Consider the following 19092-nt stretch of genomic DNA (forward strand, 5'->3'; position numbering starts at 1 on the left):
ACATGAGCGCACGGCCAAGGTTGCTAGGGAAACACCACACGGAAATACGCTGTACTTTGGTGCTCAATCTAGAGGGAAGCATGTAACATACAGTCCAGCATAAGCAAGACAAATGGATGACACTTACCCGTACAACTGTGCAAAAAATCTGTTTTATTGCACTTTAAATCATTATTTAAATCATATTTTTTTGCAAAGTTGTATGGGTGAGTGCCATCCAATTTTTGTTTATGCTGGGATACTATAGAAACATCTGACTAAAAGATCTAAAATACTGAGTAGCAAACTTTGTGAAAAACAAAATCTGATAGTGTCCCTGATGTTCTCAGGATATCCACCTAATGTTTCCAGTACTGGTGGTGACATGTTCAATTGCTCATTCACGGCCTGGATCCTCATGTACATGGGGGAAGGGAAAAGGGGTTCCTGTAAGGTCTTGTGCACACATATGAAAGTGACAATAAAAATGTTTTCTTAAAAATTTTGTTTAGAAATTCAATTTTTGCTTGAATTGCAGCAGGAATGATGTAAATTTGGCACTTAAAGGGGTACTCCGTGGAACTAAAACCATAGCCCATCCTTTTCATCTCACCAACCTATTTGTCAAAAGAACATTCATTAGCTATACAGAGCAGTTTCCCTCTTTCAGCTGTCACTTACATGCAGGGAGTGAGAAAAAGCAGTCATGATCAGATCCACCTTGTCTTTGTGAAAAGCCCTCACTAAGACTAGCCCCACCCTCCTGGAAGACAAACACCACATGATTTCTGTCTTTTACAGCAAGAAAGAAATAATAGAGCTACATACTCCAATATGTATTAAAAGTACAAATGTTTATTAATCACCTTAAAAAATATGAGGGGTATTACAAACAATGACATACGAATAACAAAACAACAGGGTGGTGCTGGGTTGTATGCTGTAAATACAATACACACTATAGTCATTTTAGAGGAGAGTACTCAGGATGAAAAATCAATATATGTTACACAATAAGGTCACTACAGGCTTAGTATAAACACCGTGGGTAGTAATCCCGTCCATTCGTTATCTGCCAGTAACCTCTTGTTTCCAGTTAACTATTCCATAATGCCTTCATGATAATAAAGCAATGTTGACCAGCGGCATTTAATCTGTAATGTGATGCTACCAACGCAACCCTGAACCCCTCCCTACAGCTGCTGTTTCACTCCAGGGTCACGTTGGTAGCATCACATCATGGGTGAACAGGTATTGTGGTGGCTTTGAGGCATTTTTATTTTTCTTGACTTCCCCAGCGCACCCCTTTTTAAGAGGCACAGAATTTGGCAGATTTGGAGCGGAAATAAAGTTCCTTTGATTTTAGTGGGTTATTTTCTCGTAGATTCTGTTTAAAGAATAATGCCAATTCTTCCTGTGCAATCTAAGTTGTCATATTTATTGTAGGCCCCAAAAATGAATCACTATGTTTAATAGAATAATAGCATAATGTGTACGCCATGGTGTATGAATTCTCAGAAGGCCCGAGTGATAGGCCTAAGGGGAGTTCATTAAAAGATCATAGACCTTTTGAATGTTTGTAAAGGTGTTATCTTTCTAAAACAAGTCTGCAAGGAAAGTCCTGGAGAGTGAAACTCATTGGCCCTCATTTACTAACATGATTCCTACTCTTTTTGTCGGGTTTTGCACCTAAATTCTGTTGCACGGAACGTGCGTCAGAAAAAACCCGTCAGAATCTGAATCACTCAGAGTGAAAAAAAAAAAAAAAAAACTACAAAATGGGCATTGTTTTTGGGAAAAAGGGCGTGTTCCCTACATTTCAGCCAAAATCGCTCGTCTTTTCCTAAAACCACTCTGAAATTCGTGTGAATTATCTGGGAAGAAAATCCAATGCTTTAAAAGGGTACTCCTGTGGGAAACATTTTTTTTTTTAAATCAACTGGTGCCAGAAAGTTAAACAGATTTGTAAATCACTTCTGTTAAAAAATCTTAAACCTTCCAGTACTTTTTAGGGGCTGTATACTAAAGAGAAATCCAAAAAAGAAATGCATTTCCTCTGATGTCATGACCACAGTGCTCTCTGCTGACCTCCATTTTAGGAACTGTCCAGAGCAGCATATGTTTGCTATGGGGATTTTCTCCTGCTCTGGAGAGTTCCTAAAATGGACAGCAGAGGTCAGCAGAGAGAACTGTGGTCATGACATCAGAGGTAATGCATTTCTTTTTTGGATTTCTCTTTAGTATACAGCCCTAAAAAGTACTGGAAGGATTAAGATTTTTTAATAGAAGTGATTTACAAATCTATTTAACTTTCTGGCACCAGTTGATTTAAAAAAAAAAAAATTCCACGGGAGTACCCCTTTAACCCCTTAAGGACGCAGCCCTTTTTCACCTTAAGCACTGAGCCCTTTTTCGCAATTCTGACCACCGTCACTTTACGAATTAATAACGCAAAAACGCTTTTACCCAATATTCTGATTCTGAGATTGTTTTTTCGTGACATATTCTACTTTGTTTTGGTGGTAAATTTTCAGCGTTAATTGCATCCTTTTTTGGTGAAAAATCCCAAAATTTCATGAAAATTTTGCATTTTTCTAACTTTGAAGCTCTCTACTTGTAAGGAAAATGGATATTCACAATACATTTTATTTTTCTTCACAAATACAATATGTCCACTTTATGTTGGCATCATAAAATGGACATATTTTTGCTTTTTGAAAAAATTAGAGGGCTTCAAAGTAGAGCAGCAATTTTAAAAAATGTCATGAAAATTGCTAAATCTGAAGGGACAGATGTTACAGAACTACAACTCCCAGCATGCCTGGGCAGTCGAGGCACCATTTGGGCACCACTGTAACAGTGGTCTCCAAACTGTGACCCTCCAGGTGTTGCAAAACTACAACACCCAACATGCCCAGACAGCCTTTGGCTGTCTGGGCATGCTGGGAGTGGCAGTTTGGCCTTCCTAGTGGTTGCCACAGTAAAGATCATTTTACTTTCACTTTCGATTCCCTACCGGAGCAAGGATCCAGCAGGCTCTTGCGAAGATCCCAGGTCCCCAGGCATCTTCTCCTGCAGGTACGGCCTCCATCTTCTTCCCAGATCCCCTCGACATCCAGGGGCGGGCAGAACGGGGGGTTGCCAACCCCCTGTCCTGCGCTGCCATTGGTCAGAACTCCGTTCTGACTAATGGCAGGGGATAGGAGGAGATCACAGCTCTGCGACCTTACTCCTATCCCTTAGGCTGATCGGGGCTGTTGCTGACAACTCTGATCAGCCCTATTTTCCGGGTGATCGGGTCACCCGAGAGCCGATCAGCCCGGAATTGGAGAAAATCGCATGTCTGAATTGACATGCCATTTTCTCCGATTGCCGACATGGGGGGTCTCAGCAGGCATCCGGCTCCGGTCCCCAACCGGCTAGCGGTGGGGACCTGATTTCCCACGGGCGTATGGATACGCCCTCGGTCCTTAAGGACTCGGAATGCAGGGCATATCCATACGCCCTGTGTCCTGAAGAGGTTAAAGCATGTATAAAGTTTTAGAAAGCGGAGTAAATTCTTTGGCTGTTTGCTCCTTTGCCTGCCTCTTCTTTGGGATTATACTTAAATTAGGATAGACATATATGAGTCAATTGATGGTTCATAAAGTGTTTGAACGGTGGGAACTAGGTCAATTGGATACCATAAATGGGCAACAAGGTTAATTGAAACAGAAGGTAGTGTGTGGTATCCAATTGACATAATGGGATATTTATCAACACCTGTGCAGAGTAAAGTTTGCCCAGTTGCCCATAGCAACCAATCAGATTGCTTCTTACATTTTTCAAAGGCCTTGTTAAAAATGAAAGAAGCAATTTGATTGGTTGCTATGGGCAACTGCACCACTCTTCCTCTACACTGGTTTTGATAAATCTCCCCCTTAGTTCCCACGGTTCAAAAAATCAAGTCTATCCAAATTAAAGTATAATCCCAACACTGTATATCTACCCGGGAATTTAACCTACACCAGGGTCTTGGATTATGTGTATACAGGTGATAAGGTGGCCACAGTAATCTTTTGCATCTCTAACAAAATTATAGTAAATTATTGTTTAGCTGTGATGTCATGTAACTAGACTCTGAATCTCTACACACACACCCACCAGTCATCATTGGATGATATGATATTTGCTTGGGTTGATCTTTAAGTTAGAAAACAAGCTAAAAGCAGGTGTAAGAAGGACAGAGGGGAGGGACTAGAGAGAAACTACAGGGAACACGGAAAGAGGGACCCCATCCTCATTACTGAAGTTCCTAGAGGCTACCTGAAGGGGCGGAGCCATGAAGAGCCAGGGAGAAAAACTTTAGTCCATAAGTAATTTCTTCTCTGATAACCGGTTATGACTACAGGTGTTCCCATAGACACCACACTGGGCAGCCATCTTTCTTTCATCCAGAATTACTCTCGGTAAGATACACAGGTTTTTTATTTGATTAAGTTACCTCATTTTAATGTGGACAGAATTATTTTATGGGGAGGAGCAGACCTGTCTTATATATAATCTCAATTATGAGATGGTAATAGTATTTTATAAGCCACACCCCCTTCTACTGCAGATGAACGGGGCACTTCTTATGGGATCAATGCAATGATCATATTGCATATTAGCATAGTCTGATGGGATCTTTCTCTGCTCCCCCACATGAAATAATAATTACCACGAGGAAACTTAAATCTTCCTAAGAAGTAGCGTACTTTAAATTATATATTTAATATCATATCTTACCAGAGATAGTTGTGGTTAGAACTGGGTGGGGTTTACTCCATTTTATACATGTAAAATGCCCATTAGATATCATGTTATGTAATGATCTCTACACAAAGTAATATATTGATATCTGAACTAACCTACTTCTGTGACTAAGGTTAATATTATTGAATAACTCACTAATATATCATTGGTTTATATCTGACATGATATTCTTTATATAATTTCATTTATTTTATGGTCTGTATTTATTACTCTTTAATGTTAATCAGTTGTAACCAATAAATGTACATATTTTTACAATCAGGCAGCCGTATTGCATAATCGTAGTGGGAATGTAGCGTAACACTGAACAATTGTTTAGAAGTTGATTGCAGTGACACACACACACAAAATTTTTCTGTAAAAATGACAAAAATGCTAAAATGCAGGAAGCTGTTATTTTTTAATCTCTCTCTCTCTCTCTCTCTCTCTCTCTCTCTCTCTCTCTCTATATATATATATATAATATATATATATATATATATCATATAACTCAATGTGTGTCTCTGTGTTTATGTTCCAGCATCACTTCCAAATGGCTAAAGATATTAACATGAAACTTGGTACACATGTTACTTATATGTCAACAACAAACATAGGATAGGTAATTTAACCCTTACCATCCCCCATTTGCGAGAGTCTGTTTTTTTTTTTTTTTTAAGTCTCATACAAGTCTGGGAAATATATGTTACTGCATAACTTCCAAACAGCTGGAGATATTTCAATAATTCTCTGCATCTCCTGGTGAATGTGTCAGTCTGGCTGGCAAGCCACATCCTCCACGGATTCCATGCCCCATCTTGCAAAGACACGCCCACCCTTTAAGCCTCACCCCTTTTATTTCCAGCTAACAATATCTTTACAACAACGCAGCCCAACCTGAGGACTGGATATGAGGATTAGATATGAGGGCGGGATGTGGGAACGGGATATGAGGACAAAATATGAGGACAGGATATGAGGTCGGAATATGAGGAGGGGATTTGGGGTCAGGAAGTGAGGAGGGGATATGGGATCAGGATTTAAGGACGGGATATGAGGAAAAAAGCTTCCTCTGTTGCTTTTCCTCCCCATAAGGATAAGGTAGGAAAAACCAGGCAGCGCCTTGTACTCAGCTAGTGCATAATAAAAGGCGGGAAAAAACACACAAACCATAGTTGAACTGCTATTTTTTGTAAAACATTAAAAGCTAATGCATAAATTATATGTACACCAAAATGGAGGGATTGAAAAATACAACTCGATTTAGTAAAAACAAGCCCTATACAGTTAGATTGATGGAGAGTTAAAGATCATTATTTTTTTTTGTGCTTCCATTAGAAAGTTGAAACTTGAGTTATAATATATTTATATGTAAACATGTTACAGGATAAAATATATAATTTAGATATAGAATTTTTAGATTTTTATATGAAGGCTCGGAGTATGGCATATTTGGTTTCAGCACATTTTCACTTATCTGGACAAAAATATTCTGGCTTAGAAAGTGTACAATAAACTAACTAGATATATTTTCTTAAGTTTTTCTAATTTATTTTGTTGTCCTCTTGCACACCTGTACACTGCTAAATGTATTAATTGATAGATTAACAGACCATGTCTCAACTGGCAGGGTCTTTGCCAGTGAACACAGATAATCAATGCTGCTCCTGCTAGTCCTTGATGTGTGTAGATTGTAGAAAATCGGGAATTCTGGATTGGTGTGGGCTGGCGGCCTTGTGGTCAAGGAGCACGCCAGAAGATTAAAATGTACTATATTGAAATACTGCTGTTTTTATATGCGTTTCGGTCCCACCTTAGGGACCTTCCTCAGTAAGATCAGCATGTATCTATCACTCAATCAATCAGAATATATTTATATATAGGTTCTACTATGCGTGTCATTAGGGTTTCCTTCCGGAGTAAGACAAAACAGAGGGCACAAAGCAAAGAGATAAACAATGGAATTGAAGGGAAAACCAGATTGAAGGTTAACATAGTCTGTAGCTTAAAGGGGTACTCCGGACCTTAGACATCTTATCCCCTATCCAAAGGATAGGGGATAAGATGCCTGATCGTGGGGGTCCCCAGTGGCGGGAGTAGTGTAGAGTAGAGTAGTGATCTTGCACGCAGTACCCCAGTAAAAATCAGTCCCCTGGAGCATGCTCGCTCCGGGTCTTATTACCAGCGACCAGGAAGCCGGCGGCGTGTGACGTCACGCCTCCACCCCCGTGTGATGTCACGCTCCGCCCCTCAATGCAAGCCTATGGGAGGGGGCGTCTTTTGGATAGGGGATAAGATGTCTAAGCGCCGGAGTACCCCTTTAACCAAATATACTATGCTTTAAAATAATTAAAAAATGAAATATAAAAGTATAGAAATAGATATTGCCATGTCCTATTCAATGAAATAGGTACATAACAAATATGAGCACATGAAAAATAAATAAAAAAAGATGACAATTCTGCCAAAATAATAAAATCCTACACAGTGGCAGATATAATACTGACCATAAAAAAAAGTGACATAGATAGGTATGCATGATACTAACAACAGAGAAGTATAAAAAGTTGAAGAAAGGTAATGTCTAATGACCATACTATATATGGTAATGGTGGATGAATCTAAAAAATTGAAGGATACGAGCAAAAAACAAAAACAATAAAAATGAGAATAAAAATAAAATAAAAAAATATACAAATAAAAATAATAGTAATAGCAGTCACGTCATCAGGGGTATATGAGGCATAAGAAGGTCTTATGCCTCATATACCCCTGATGACGTGACTGCTGTCACGAAACATGCAGGGGAGGCTTTGGTTGTTTGATTTTTAGATACAGCTGAGTGTCAACAATATAGATCCTGTAGCACTGCAGGCACAGGAGATACATGATTTGGAATACCAAATAGTAATACCTTATATCAGTTGGACGAGATCAGCTGGGTTTTTAAACTGTTCTGTTTACCCCCAAAAACATTTTAACATGCAATGGAAATAAAAGTGAAGTTTTAGGGAGGGTGCTTTGAAAAGGGTTTTGCACCCCCACCTGGAGTAGCATCTAGGTGTGGGGTTTGGATATTATTGTGGTTTATAGTACCCTAGCACAACTCCTGGGGCATTTGTTTGTTTGAAATTCTGTAAGCTGTTCGGGACGCCGCGATTTCACAGCGGCAGTCCCAAACAGCTTGACTGACTAGCCGGGATAGTTTCACTTTCACTTTAGAAGCGGCGGTCAGCTTTGACCGCCGCTTCTAAAGGGTTAATACCGCACATTGCCGCGATCGGCGATGTGTGGTATTAGCCGCGGGTCCCGGCCGTTGATTAGAGCCGGGACCGACGCGATGCGATGCAGGGTCCAGTTCAGTTTTGAAGTGGATTTGAAGGGCCTTCATTTTTGAAATACCCCATAAATGACCGCATCATAGAAACTGCACCACTCAAAGTATTCAAAATGACATTCAGAAAGATTGTTAACCCTTTAGGTGTTTCACAGGAATAGCAGCAAAGTGAAGGAGAAAATTCTAAATCTTCATTTTTTACACTCGCATGTTCTTGTAGACCCAGTTTTTTAATTTTTACAAGGGGTAATAGGAGAAAAAGCCCCCCAAAATTTGTAACCCAATTTCTTTCGAGTAAGGAAATACCTCATGTGTATGTAAAGTGTTCGGTGGGCGCAGTAGAGGGCTCAGAAGGGAAGGAGCCACAATGGGATTTTGGAGAGTGAATTTTGCTGAAATGGTTTTTGGGGGGCATGTCGCATTTATGAAGCCCCTATTGTGCCAGAACAGCTAAAAAACAAAACACATGGCATACCATTTTGGAGATTACACCCCTCAAGGCACGTAACAAGGGGTCCCTCACAGGTGTTTACGACTTTTTGTCTAAATGGAAAAAAAAATTTCCACTAAAGTGCAGTTTTTTCCCCAAATTTACCATTTTTACAAAGGGTAATGGGAGAAAATGCCCCCAAAATTTGTAACTCCATCTCTTCTGAGTATGGGAATACCCCATGTTAGGACATAAAATGCTCTGTGGGCGCACTACAATGCTCAGAAGAGAAGGAGTCACATTTGGGTTTTGGAAAGCAAATTTTGCCGAAATGGTTTTTGGGGGGCATGTCGCATTTAGGAACCCCTAGGGTGCCAGAACAGCATAAAAAAACCTACATGCCATACTATTTTGGGAACTACTCCCCTCAAGGAACGTAACAAGGGGTACAGTGAGCCTTAACACCCCACAGGTGTTTGATGACTTTTTGTTAAAGTCAGATGTGTAAATGAAAAAAAAAATCCACTAAAATGTTGGTTTTTCCCCAAATTTTACATTTTTACAAGGGGAAATAGGAGAAAATTCCCCCCCAAATTTTTAACCCCATCTCTTCTGAGTATAGAAACACCCCATGTGTGGACATCAAGTGCTCTGCTGGCGCACTACAATGTTCAGAAGAGGAAGAGCGCCATTGAGCTTTTGGAGATAGAATTTGTTTGGAATGGAAGTCAGGGGCCATGTGCTTTTACAAAGTCCCCCGTGGTGCCAGAACAGTGGACCCCCCCCCCCCACATGTGACCCCATTTTGGAAACTACACCCCTCACAGAAATTAATAAGGGGGCATTTACACCCCACTGGCGTTTTGATTTTGGGGGGCTTTTTTCCTATGTTCACTTGTGAAAATGAAAAATTTAGGGTAACACCAGCATTTTTGTGAAAACATTTTTTTTTCATTTTCCAATCCAACTTTAACAAAAATACGTCAAACACCTATGGGGTGTTAAGGCTCACTATCCCCCTTGTTACGTTCCTTGAGAGGTGTAGTTTTCAAAATTGGGTCACACGTTGTTATTTATTTTTTTTGCTTTTATGTCAGAACCGCTGTAAAATCAGCCACCCCTGTGCAAATCACAAATTTAGGCCTCAAATGTTCATGGTGCGCTTTCACTCCTGAGCCCTGTTGTGCATCCGCAGAGCATTTAACTCCCACATATGGGGTATTTCCGTACTCACGATAAATTGCGTTACAAATTTTGGGGGTCTTCTTTTCCTTTTACCTCTTGTGAAAGTATTGGGCAACACCAGCATGTTAGTGTAAATTTTTTTCTTTTTTTACACAAACATGCTGGTGTAGATGCCAACTTTTCCTTTTCATAAGGGGTAAAAGGAGAAAAAGCCCCCTAAAATGTGTAGTACAATTGATCCACAGTACGGAAATACCCTAAACTGTTTCCTTGAAATATGACAGGGCTTCGAAGTGAGAGCGCCATGCGCATTTGAGGACTAAATTAGGGATTGCATAGGGTTGGACATAGGGGTGGTCTATGCCAGTGATTCCCAAACAGGGCTCCTCCAGCTGTTGCTAAACTCCCAGCATGCCTGGACAGTCAGTGGCTGTCCGGAAATGCTGGGGGTTGTTGTTTTGCAACAGCTGGAGGCTCCGTTTTGGAAATCCTGCCGTACAATACGTGTTCATTTTTATTGGGGGGGGGGCACAGTGTAAGGGGGGTGTATATGTAGTGTTTTACCCTTTATTATGTGTTAGTGTAGTGTAGTGTTTTTAGGGTACATTCCCACTGGCGGGGGTTTACAGTGAGTTTCCTGCTAGGAGTTTGCGCTGCAGTGGAAAATTTGCCGCAGCTCAAATTTGAAGCAGGAAACTCACTGTAAACCCGCCCGTGTGAATGTACCCTGCACATTCACATGGGGTGGGGGCAATCCTTCAGCTATTGCAAAGCTACAACTGTACTTTTGCAACAGTTAGGTTCTGTTACCTAACTCAGTATTTTCCAACCAGTGGGCCTCCAGCTGTTGCAAAACTACAACTCCCAGCATGTACTGATCGCCGAAGGGCGAAGTAGTTATGCAACAGCCGGAGGTACGCAACAGCCGGAGGTACGCTGTTTGCTGTTTGGGCATGCTGGGAGTTGTAGTTTTGCAAGATCTGAAGGGACACAGTTTAGAGACCACTACACAGTGATCTCCAAACTGTAGCCCCCCAGCTGTTGCAAAACTGCAAATCCCAGCATGCCCAAACATGTTACCTGCCCTCCCTCTTGTCAGGATTCGGCAGGCTGGAGGTGGATCCTCTGTGTCAGAGAGGAATTGGCGTGGACCGTGTCGGTGGACCGGTTCTAAGTTGCTACTGGTTTTCACCAGAGCCCGCCGCAAAGCGGGATGGACTTGCAGCGACGGTAGCAACCAGGTCGTATTCACCGGCAACGGCTCAACCTCTCTGACTGCTGAGATAGGCGCGGTACAAGGGATTAGACAAGAGCAGGGTCGGACGTAGCAGAAGGTCAGGGCAGGCAGCAAGGATCGTAGTCAGGGGCAATGGCAAGAGGTCTGGAACACAGGCTAGGAACACACAAGGAACGCTTTCACTGGCACAATGGCAACAAGATCCGGCAAGGAAGTGCAGGGAAAGTGAGGTAATATAGGGAAGTGCACAGGTGAAGACACTAATTAAAACCCATGCGCCAATCAATGGTGCACCGGCCCTTTAAATCGCAAAGACCCGGCTCGCGCGCGCCCTAGGGAGCGGGGCCGCGCACGCCGGGGCAGCACAGACGGGGAGCGAGTCTGGTAAGCGGGTCGGGATGCGCACCGCGAGCGGGCGCGTCCCGCATCACGAATCGCATCCCGGCTCGGGACATTATCGCAGCGCACCCGGTCAGCGGGTCTGACCGGGGCGCTGCGAACAGGAGAACGCTGTGAGCGCTCCGGGGAGGAATGGGGACCCGGAGTGCTCGGCGTAACACCTCTCCTGTCCAATTACACCTAGCTTCTCTCTTTCACCGTCTTATTTGCTCTTCTTCTCTCTATGACCTTTGGCAGATTAACCACCCTATTGATAATTCCTTCACTTTTTACTCCTATTCTTATAAACTGCACACTTGCATTGATCTTGGCAATTTACCTATGGTTTGAATGCTTTCTGATGCTTCTATTGACCCTATTTCTTGGTCGGACCATAGTCCGGTCTGGCTTTTTTTCTCTCCTTTTTCTTCTTTTCCTAGGCATTGTCTAGGTCGATCCAGGCATGCATTACTGAATATTTTACCCTCAATCAGGACTCGGTATCTTCCCAATCAGTGCTCTGGGAGGCTCATAAGTCAGTGATCCGGGGACACTGTATAGCTCTGGGTTCTAGATTGAAGAGGGATGCTATGGCTCACTCCTTGGAGTTGCGTACTCGAATTGCTGGGCTTGAGGCTTCCCTGCTGTCGTCTCCTTCTCTTTCTAAATTGGGGAACTTGCTCTCCATAAAGTTGAGCGTCAGCTCCTTTATTCTAAGCAAAGATTTTATGAAAAAGGGAATAAGGCTCAGACTATGTTAGCCAGACGTCTCTGTGACCGTGCCATGGCTCAGTCACCTTGGCCCTCAAGGATTCCTCTGGCACTCTCCACTATCACCCTGATGCTATTTCTCGCCTTTTCCTGGACTACTACTCTAAGCTTTACTCCCTTCCTTCTCAGCTTCCGTCCGACCCAGTGAAGCATGATGCTGCTTTGGAATCTTTTCTCTTGCAGTGCCACCTGTCGACCCTCTCAGCCTCTGACAGAGCTACCTTTAATGCTCCGACAACACTTGAGGAACTGTCTGAGGTTCTCAAATCTCTTCCCGTGGGCTGCTCACCCACACTGGACGGTTTTACTTGTTTGTATTACAAGACCTACTCTGCCCTACTTCTGCTCTGCCCTACTTGTTCCTAAGCTGGTTTCTCTCTTTAACTCTTTTCTGGGGGGTGCAAGGACCCACATGACCACAAGGACCAAGTTGACTTTATTCTCTGTCTATCACATAACCACTGAGACAAAAATATTTGCAAAAAATATTGTACAATCTTTATTAGAGTGCATAGATACATAAAATCACAATTAAAAATGGAACAGAGACAGACAGAAAATACAGGCGTCTCATACAGTATGTAAGGTGAGTATTCTAGTGCAGGGACTATCAAGAGTTATTCCATACAGGTTATGGGTAAGAGGAGCAGCTATATATACATATTAGCATGATGCCCATAATAAATACCCAAGATAGTCTTTGCATACTATATGAGACGCCTGTATTTTCTGTCTGTCTCTGTTCCATTTTTAATTGTGATTTTATGTATCTATGCACTCTAATAAAGATTGTACGCTATTTTTTGCAAATATTTTTGTCTCAGTGGTTATGTGATAGGTTTTGTATAGTGAGTGTTTCCATTTGAGACATATACTTAGTACATTGTACCAAGTGGCCCCCTCTTTGGTAGTTTTTATTCTCTGTCGTCAAGGGGTGACAATACAAGACGGGTGGTCGATTTGATTGATTTGGTCAATCGGCGTTCAAAACAGGCTGTTGTCCTTAGTTTGGACGTGGAAAAGGCCTGTGATTGGCTAGGTTGGCCTTTTCTTTTTGCTACTCTTCAGAAATTCGGGATCATTGGTCATTTTCTTACTGCACTGCAGGGTCTCAACTCTTCTCCTACTGCTTCCCTAAAACTCCCTCACGCTACTTTTCCCCTGTTTAATGGTACTAGGCAGGGATGTCCGTTGTCCCCCTTGATTTTTGCTTTGTGTATTGAACCTCTTGCTACCATGATCCAGGGGGATCCAACATTACTGGCATAACCTTACATAATAGGGATTTCAAGATCTGTCTGTTCGCAGATGATGTTCTGCTTACCCTTACACGCCCTTTGACTTCTCTCTCTAACCTATAAAGGGTAATACATTCTTATGGGATTGTTTCTGGCTATAAGGTTAATCTTTCTAATACTGAGGTCTTGCCTTTGAATATCCCCCTACCTCTGTCTACACTCTTACGTGATAATTACTCTTTTAAGTGGTCTACCTCCGCAATTTGTGCTTTTCCTCTCTTTATACTGCTAATATTCTCCCTCTCTTTTGGGATCTCCGATCTCTCCTGGAGAAGTGGCGGTCACAATATATCTTGTTTTTTTGGGCGTACAGCGGGGGTAAAGATGACGATCCTCCCTAAGCTTCTCTATTTTTTTAAACATTGCCGGTACGTGCCCCCTTGTCTGGTCTTCGGATCGCTTCAAACTGCCCTCTTCCGCTTTATTTGGGATGGTAAGAGACTGCTTGCCTATGACTGTGATGATGGCCAGTAGATCTAAGGGTGGGTTGTAGATTCCAGATGGGGTTAAATATTATTTGGCTGCCCATTTGCGACATCTAGCTGTGTGGTCCACCTATCATGCCTATAGCCGCTGGATGGAGCTTGAGAAGTTGTGGTTGGCCCCCATACACCCTAACACCTTTCTCTGGAGTCCTCCTTCTTCTCATATTTCTTTAGGTTCTTTATTGGGACCTATGTCTTTTTCTCGCTATGTCTATCTCTCGCTATTTTCCTCGGCTTCTGCTTTACAATCTTTTCTTTATAACTCTAACTTTCCCTCTGGCGTAACTTCCGGTATGGTAAAAGAATGGGGCTCTAGGGGTCTTTTCTGTTCGGCGGATGTAGTTGATCCCCTCTCCTGCTCTCTATTGCCCTTTGAACAACTAGTCTCCCAGTATGGTCTTTTCACCCTCTGAACGGCTCCATTACTTGCAGCTTAGTCACTTTATGTCTTCTAAGCTGGGATTTACTGTAGCTTCCCTTCCCACGGTGTTCGAGCGACTTTGCCGCTCTGGCCCGCAGGTGAAGGGGGTTCTGTGCTTTTTTTTTCTATCCGTGTGGGAGCCATGGGATAGATTTACTGATAGACAAACTCCTTGAATTTTCTGATCCTTTCTTTTTCCACTCCTCTTGTTCTCCTTCTTCTCCTTTCTCTCCCTCCCCCCCCATTTTTATTTATTTATTGTTGTCTTGTCTTTTGTTCTTGTTGTGATTTATTTTCTTGTGGTTCATGTCTTTTCTTTCTTTTGCTGGTTGCCTCATGGGCTTTTCTCACTCGCATATTTACCTGCCTTATAGATTGGTTGTATTGTTCTCCCTCCTCCCCCCTCCCCCCTCCCCGTTGTTATTGATGCTGAGTACTTTTATTTGCCTTCTCAGTGCGGGTTCGAGTGGGTGGGAATACCCTGCGTGTTGTTTTGAGCCATGGAATATTACGGTTCCGCTTGTTGATGCATATTGCAACCTGTATTTTTCTCTTTGACATTGTATTTGTTTGCCATATGTGTTGATGTACTTCCACACCTTTTTGTATTGTGCCAAAAATTGACAAAACATTTCCATAGAAATTTACAGTTGAAAAAAATAAATAAAAGAAATATAAATAGGACAAATAAAAACAAAAATACAATATGTATTACCAGGTGAACAATATATGTATGAATATAATCTCAAAGAGAAATAGTGGGCCAACAACAGCAAGAAGTATATAGGATACGAAGCAAAATGACAGAATAAAATGTCAAAGGATTGCAAGATGAATACGCTGATTGGGGCTGCCGCTCTGGGCCGATCAGTGTGCTGATAATAGCCATGAGCAGAGGTCCACAAACAGGGATCGACTCATGTTTCTTCTAAAAGAAATTATTAGATAGAGGCAAGTTTTTTTTAATAACACCACAAGACCATTACCTGATCCGTCCAGTGAAGGATCCAAACTTATCTTACCATTCAACTCACAACATTGGCAAATTGAAACAATCATCAAGAAACACTGGCTAAACACTTTGCTAAAACCGGATAGAATTGTGGGGAAAATTTTACCTATGAAACTACTAATTATATATACCCGAGCCCCTAATTTGGGTATTAAATTTGCCCCCACAGTTCGTAATCAAACAGTTAGACAGCATTCAAATGCAATTGTGAAACTGAAATTTTTTTTCAGATGTGGACATTGTCCAAGCTGTAAGATCACTAAATTTGGGGAAAAAAACAAATCAAGTTACCTCAACTGTTAATGACTATGTATGGAACATTCAAGAGTGTCTGGCCAGGACTGTGGCCATAGTATACTATGGTTTTAGGTCCAGTCAGGAAACCGCATACGGGTAAAAAATGAGCCAACCGGAGTCACCGTTTGACTCAGGTTGGCTCATTAAAGTAAATGGATTTCAGCGCTGGTCCGGCTGGGGTACGGGAGAGCCAGGTCTGCCCCTCCATCAGCCGGACGGCACCCGTAATGTACAAATGAGGTGTGAATGCAGCCTTACAGTAGTTCCTAATTCCCATCATCTGTCTCCAAACTCCTATAGCATCTAGTGCTACAGCTAGCATGTTCCACCCGGAAACTAAAGCTGAACTAGTCATATAGTCATAACTATATAGCACTGAAGATTGGTGCGGTATAAAACTTCACTTATAATTATTATGTCTAAAATCCAATACCACAAAATTTCTATATGTGTTCATAAACAATATTTCCAACCGCCATCAACCATGTACACACTTATTTTACACACACTATATATATATATATATATATATAGGAGAGATTTATCAAAAACTGTCCAGAGGAAAAGTTGCTGAGTTGCCCATAGCAACCAATCAGATTGCTTCTTTCATTTTGCAGCAGCCTTGTTAAAAATGAAAGCAGCAAGCTACTTTTCCTCTGGACAGGTTTTGATAAATCTCCCCCTATGTGAGTAATAAATGGTTACTTAGTAATTAAAGTCCAGGCGCTGATGTCTTCTTATTGCACCGTCTTTGCAAACACCTTATATAGAATAGCACATTAATGTCCAAAGTAATTATAGATCCTCTGTAGAGTGCGTATATATTTCACCCACTTTTAGTCCAACATAGTGTAAACACCACAAAATTGTTAGTGGTAGTAATTATTGGTGCAGTCTATACATATCCACCTTGGCTTATTATGATTGGTTAATCCATAATAGGCCATGTTTACATGATTCCTGATGGACCTGACAGCTGGAAATATACTGAATCATAAATTAGGAGTATTTGCTATACAAGATGGAAAGAAGCAAGTCCAGGATGCAAGGTTTTCATTTATAATTCCAATGTCTTTATTATCTAATGGATCCTCTACGTGGTGAAGCGCAATAGATACTATATGGCATGTAAAATGTGGCAATATATATCTAAGTGCAATAATAGCGAATTACATATGGGACAGTGCAATAAGGTCTTAAGAGACACTAATGCTGATAGAATCTGAATGTAACACTCATCACCTACATTATAACTAGTGTTGCTCGCGAATATTCGCAATTCGAATATTATTCGCGAATATCGCATATTCGCGAATTCGCGAATTTCGCGAATATAGCGCTATATATTCGTAATTACGAATATTCGTTTTTATTTTTTTTATTTTCATTTTTTTCTTCACAGTACACATCACAGTGATCATCCCTCTCTGCTTCCAGCTTGTGTGGTGTAAAGAAGGCTGTAATACTACTGTGTGAGACCGGCGTGCGAAAATTCGCATATGCTAATTTTCGCATATGCGAATTTTCGCACATGCTAATTTTGTATATGCTAATATTCACATATGTTAATATGCGAAAATAAATCGAGAATATAACGAATATGCGAATATTCGCGAATATATGACGAATATTCGTCCATATATTCGCGAATATTCGCGAATTCGAATATGGCCTATGCCGCTCAACACAATTATAACTATTATAAAGTGTGACGTCTAATGTGGAACAGTGCAAGATTTGGTTTACAGTGAGTTGATATGGATGCGTATGGACTTATTACTAACTACTAACAGACTGTACTATGGATTAACCAATCATAATAAGCCAAGGTGGATATGTATAGACTGTACCAATAATTTCTACCACTGCTAACAATTTTGTGGCGTTTACACTATGTTGGACTAAAAGTGGCCGAAATATATATGCACCCTATAATAGCTTTGGACATTAATGTGCTATTCTATATAAGGTGTTTGCGAAGATGGTGCAATAAGAAGAACAGCTTACACTAACAGCAGCACCTGGACTTTAATTACTAAGAAACCATTTATTACTCACATATTGTGTAAAATAAGTGTGTACATGGTTGATGGCGGCTGGAAATATTCTTTATGAGCGCGTATAGAAATTTTGTGGTATTGGATTTTAGACATAATAATTAAAAGTGAAGTTTTATATCTAACCCTTCAGTGCTATATATATATATATATATATATATATATATATATATATATATATATATATATACTTTTGTGATATGGACAAATCTATGATATTGTATTGTGTGAGTCACAAATCAGTGCAGTGCATATAGTCATAAGGCAACAAGCTATAAACACCACATTTTGGACTAGTAAATGGTGAGGGATTATGTAAGGAGACTACTGAAGAGGCTATACTTTATAATGAGGAGTATTAAATGGATCATATACTTGTAGTCAAGTTTTGTATACTGGAATACCCCTTTAAGTGATGCCAGAAACTATAGTAATACTGCAAATTATGGTTTACTCTTTTATGTGCAAAACTAGAATTAACTTAGCAAAATAGTTTTTCAAAGAATCCATTTGCGTCTATTGTCTTTTTAATCTACTTAGAAATACAAGCATGGAAATAGAGAAGGGTTTCCAGTAGAGTCACGGAGGTCTATATATTAAAACTCCATTACTTCGGACTAAAGGCCATTCATATTCACTGGCAGCGAAACAGCCATGCAAGTTCATTGGCATTACATTATAAATTAATTTACATTGTCAGGTTCCCAAGAAATTGCTCATTAAAAGGACTTTAAAAGGGGTTAAAAACTATCTAGAGATCAAGAACAAGTTGATGTGCGAGGTTGTAAACATCTCTTCCAGATGGTGCACGAATGACATTGTGACAAAGCTGGAAGAAGTATTTTTAGATGATGATGAAATAGAAATGACTGACAGCACGTGAACAATGGAGTGCCAGGTGGTCTGCTCTACACTAAAGCAAAATTTGTCTAGCTTAGTAATGGCAAACAGGATACAAAACAGACGGAGTGGGGAATGTGAGAAGAAAACAATTGATAAAAAACAATGACAGTTTCAGATTTAAAAGAATGTATACACTTGAGTCTATATCACTTCTCTTGCCCAGTTTTCTGGATACATGAAGGGAATCATGAAGATTGATTTTATGAATAGGGGAGGGGGGGGGGGGGGTCAAGCAAATGGCAAATCCAGTTTATATTTTTAAGTTAAAAATCTGTCAAAAATTGCTGGTATACTTGTCCTTTATTGCCATAAGTTATGTAATCAGAGTGTAAGGCAGACAAGCGTTCCATATGCCATTTATGCACCAGTCACTGGCAAATATTCATGCTATGGCGTCACGTGTCATTTCATAGCGCTCCAGAGTAGTCGTGAACCAAGGCTCATACACACACATAGAAATAGTAAAAGAAAAGAATACCATTTAATCAGTTTACTGCTTCTGTAACCATTAAAATCTGACCAGTCTCTC

General features: G+C 40.8%; 1 long non-coding RNA gene across 1 annotated transcript in view; it reads left to right on the plus strand.

Moving 5' to 3' along the window:
* Nucleotides 1-2958: 2958 nt before the first annotated feature.
* Nucleotides 2959-19092, plus strand: part of LOC130273360 (uncharacterized) — an 80404-nt gene continuing 64270 nt past the window's right edge. Inside the window, exon 1 of the long non-coding RNA XR_008843968.1 lies at nt 2959-3057. This is a non-coding gene — a long non-coding RNA (uncharacterized LOC130273360). The remainder of the gene's footprint in view (nt 3058-19092) is intronic.

This window comes from Hyla sarda, chromosome 5 (assembly GCF_029499605.1).
Source record: "Hyla sarda isolate aHylSar1 chromosome 5, aHylSar1.hap1, whole genome shotgun sequence".
In the NCBI taxonomy this organism is placed as follows: domain Eukaryota; kingdom Metazoa; phylum Chordata; class Amphibia; order Anura; family Hylidae; genus Hyla; species Hyla sarda.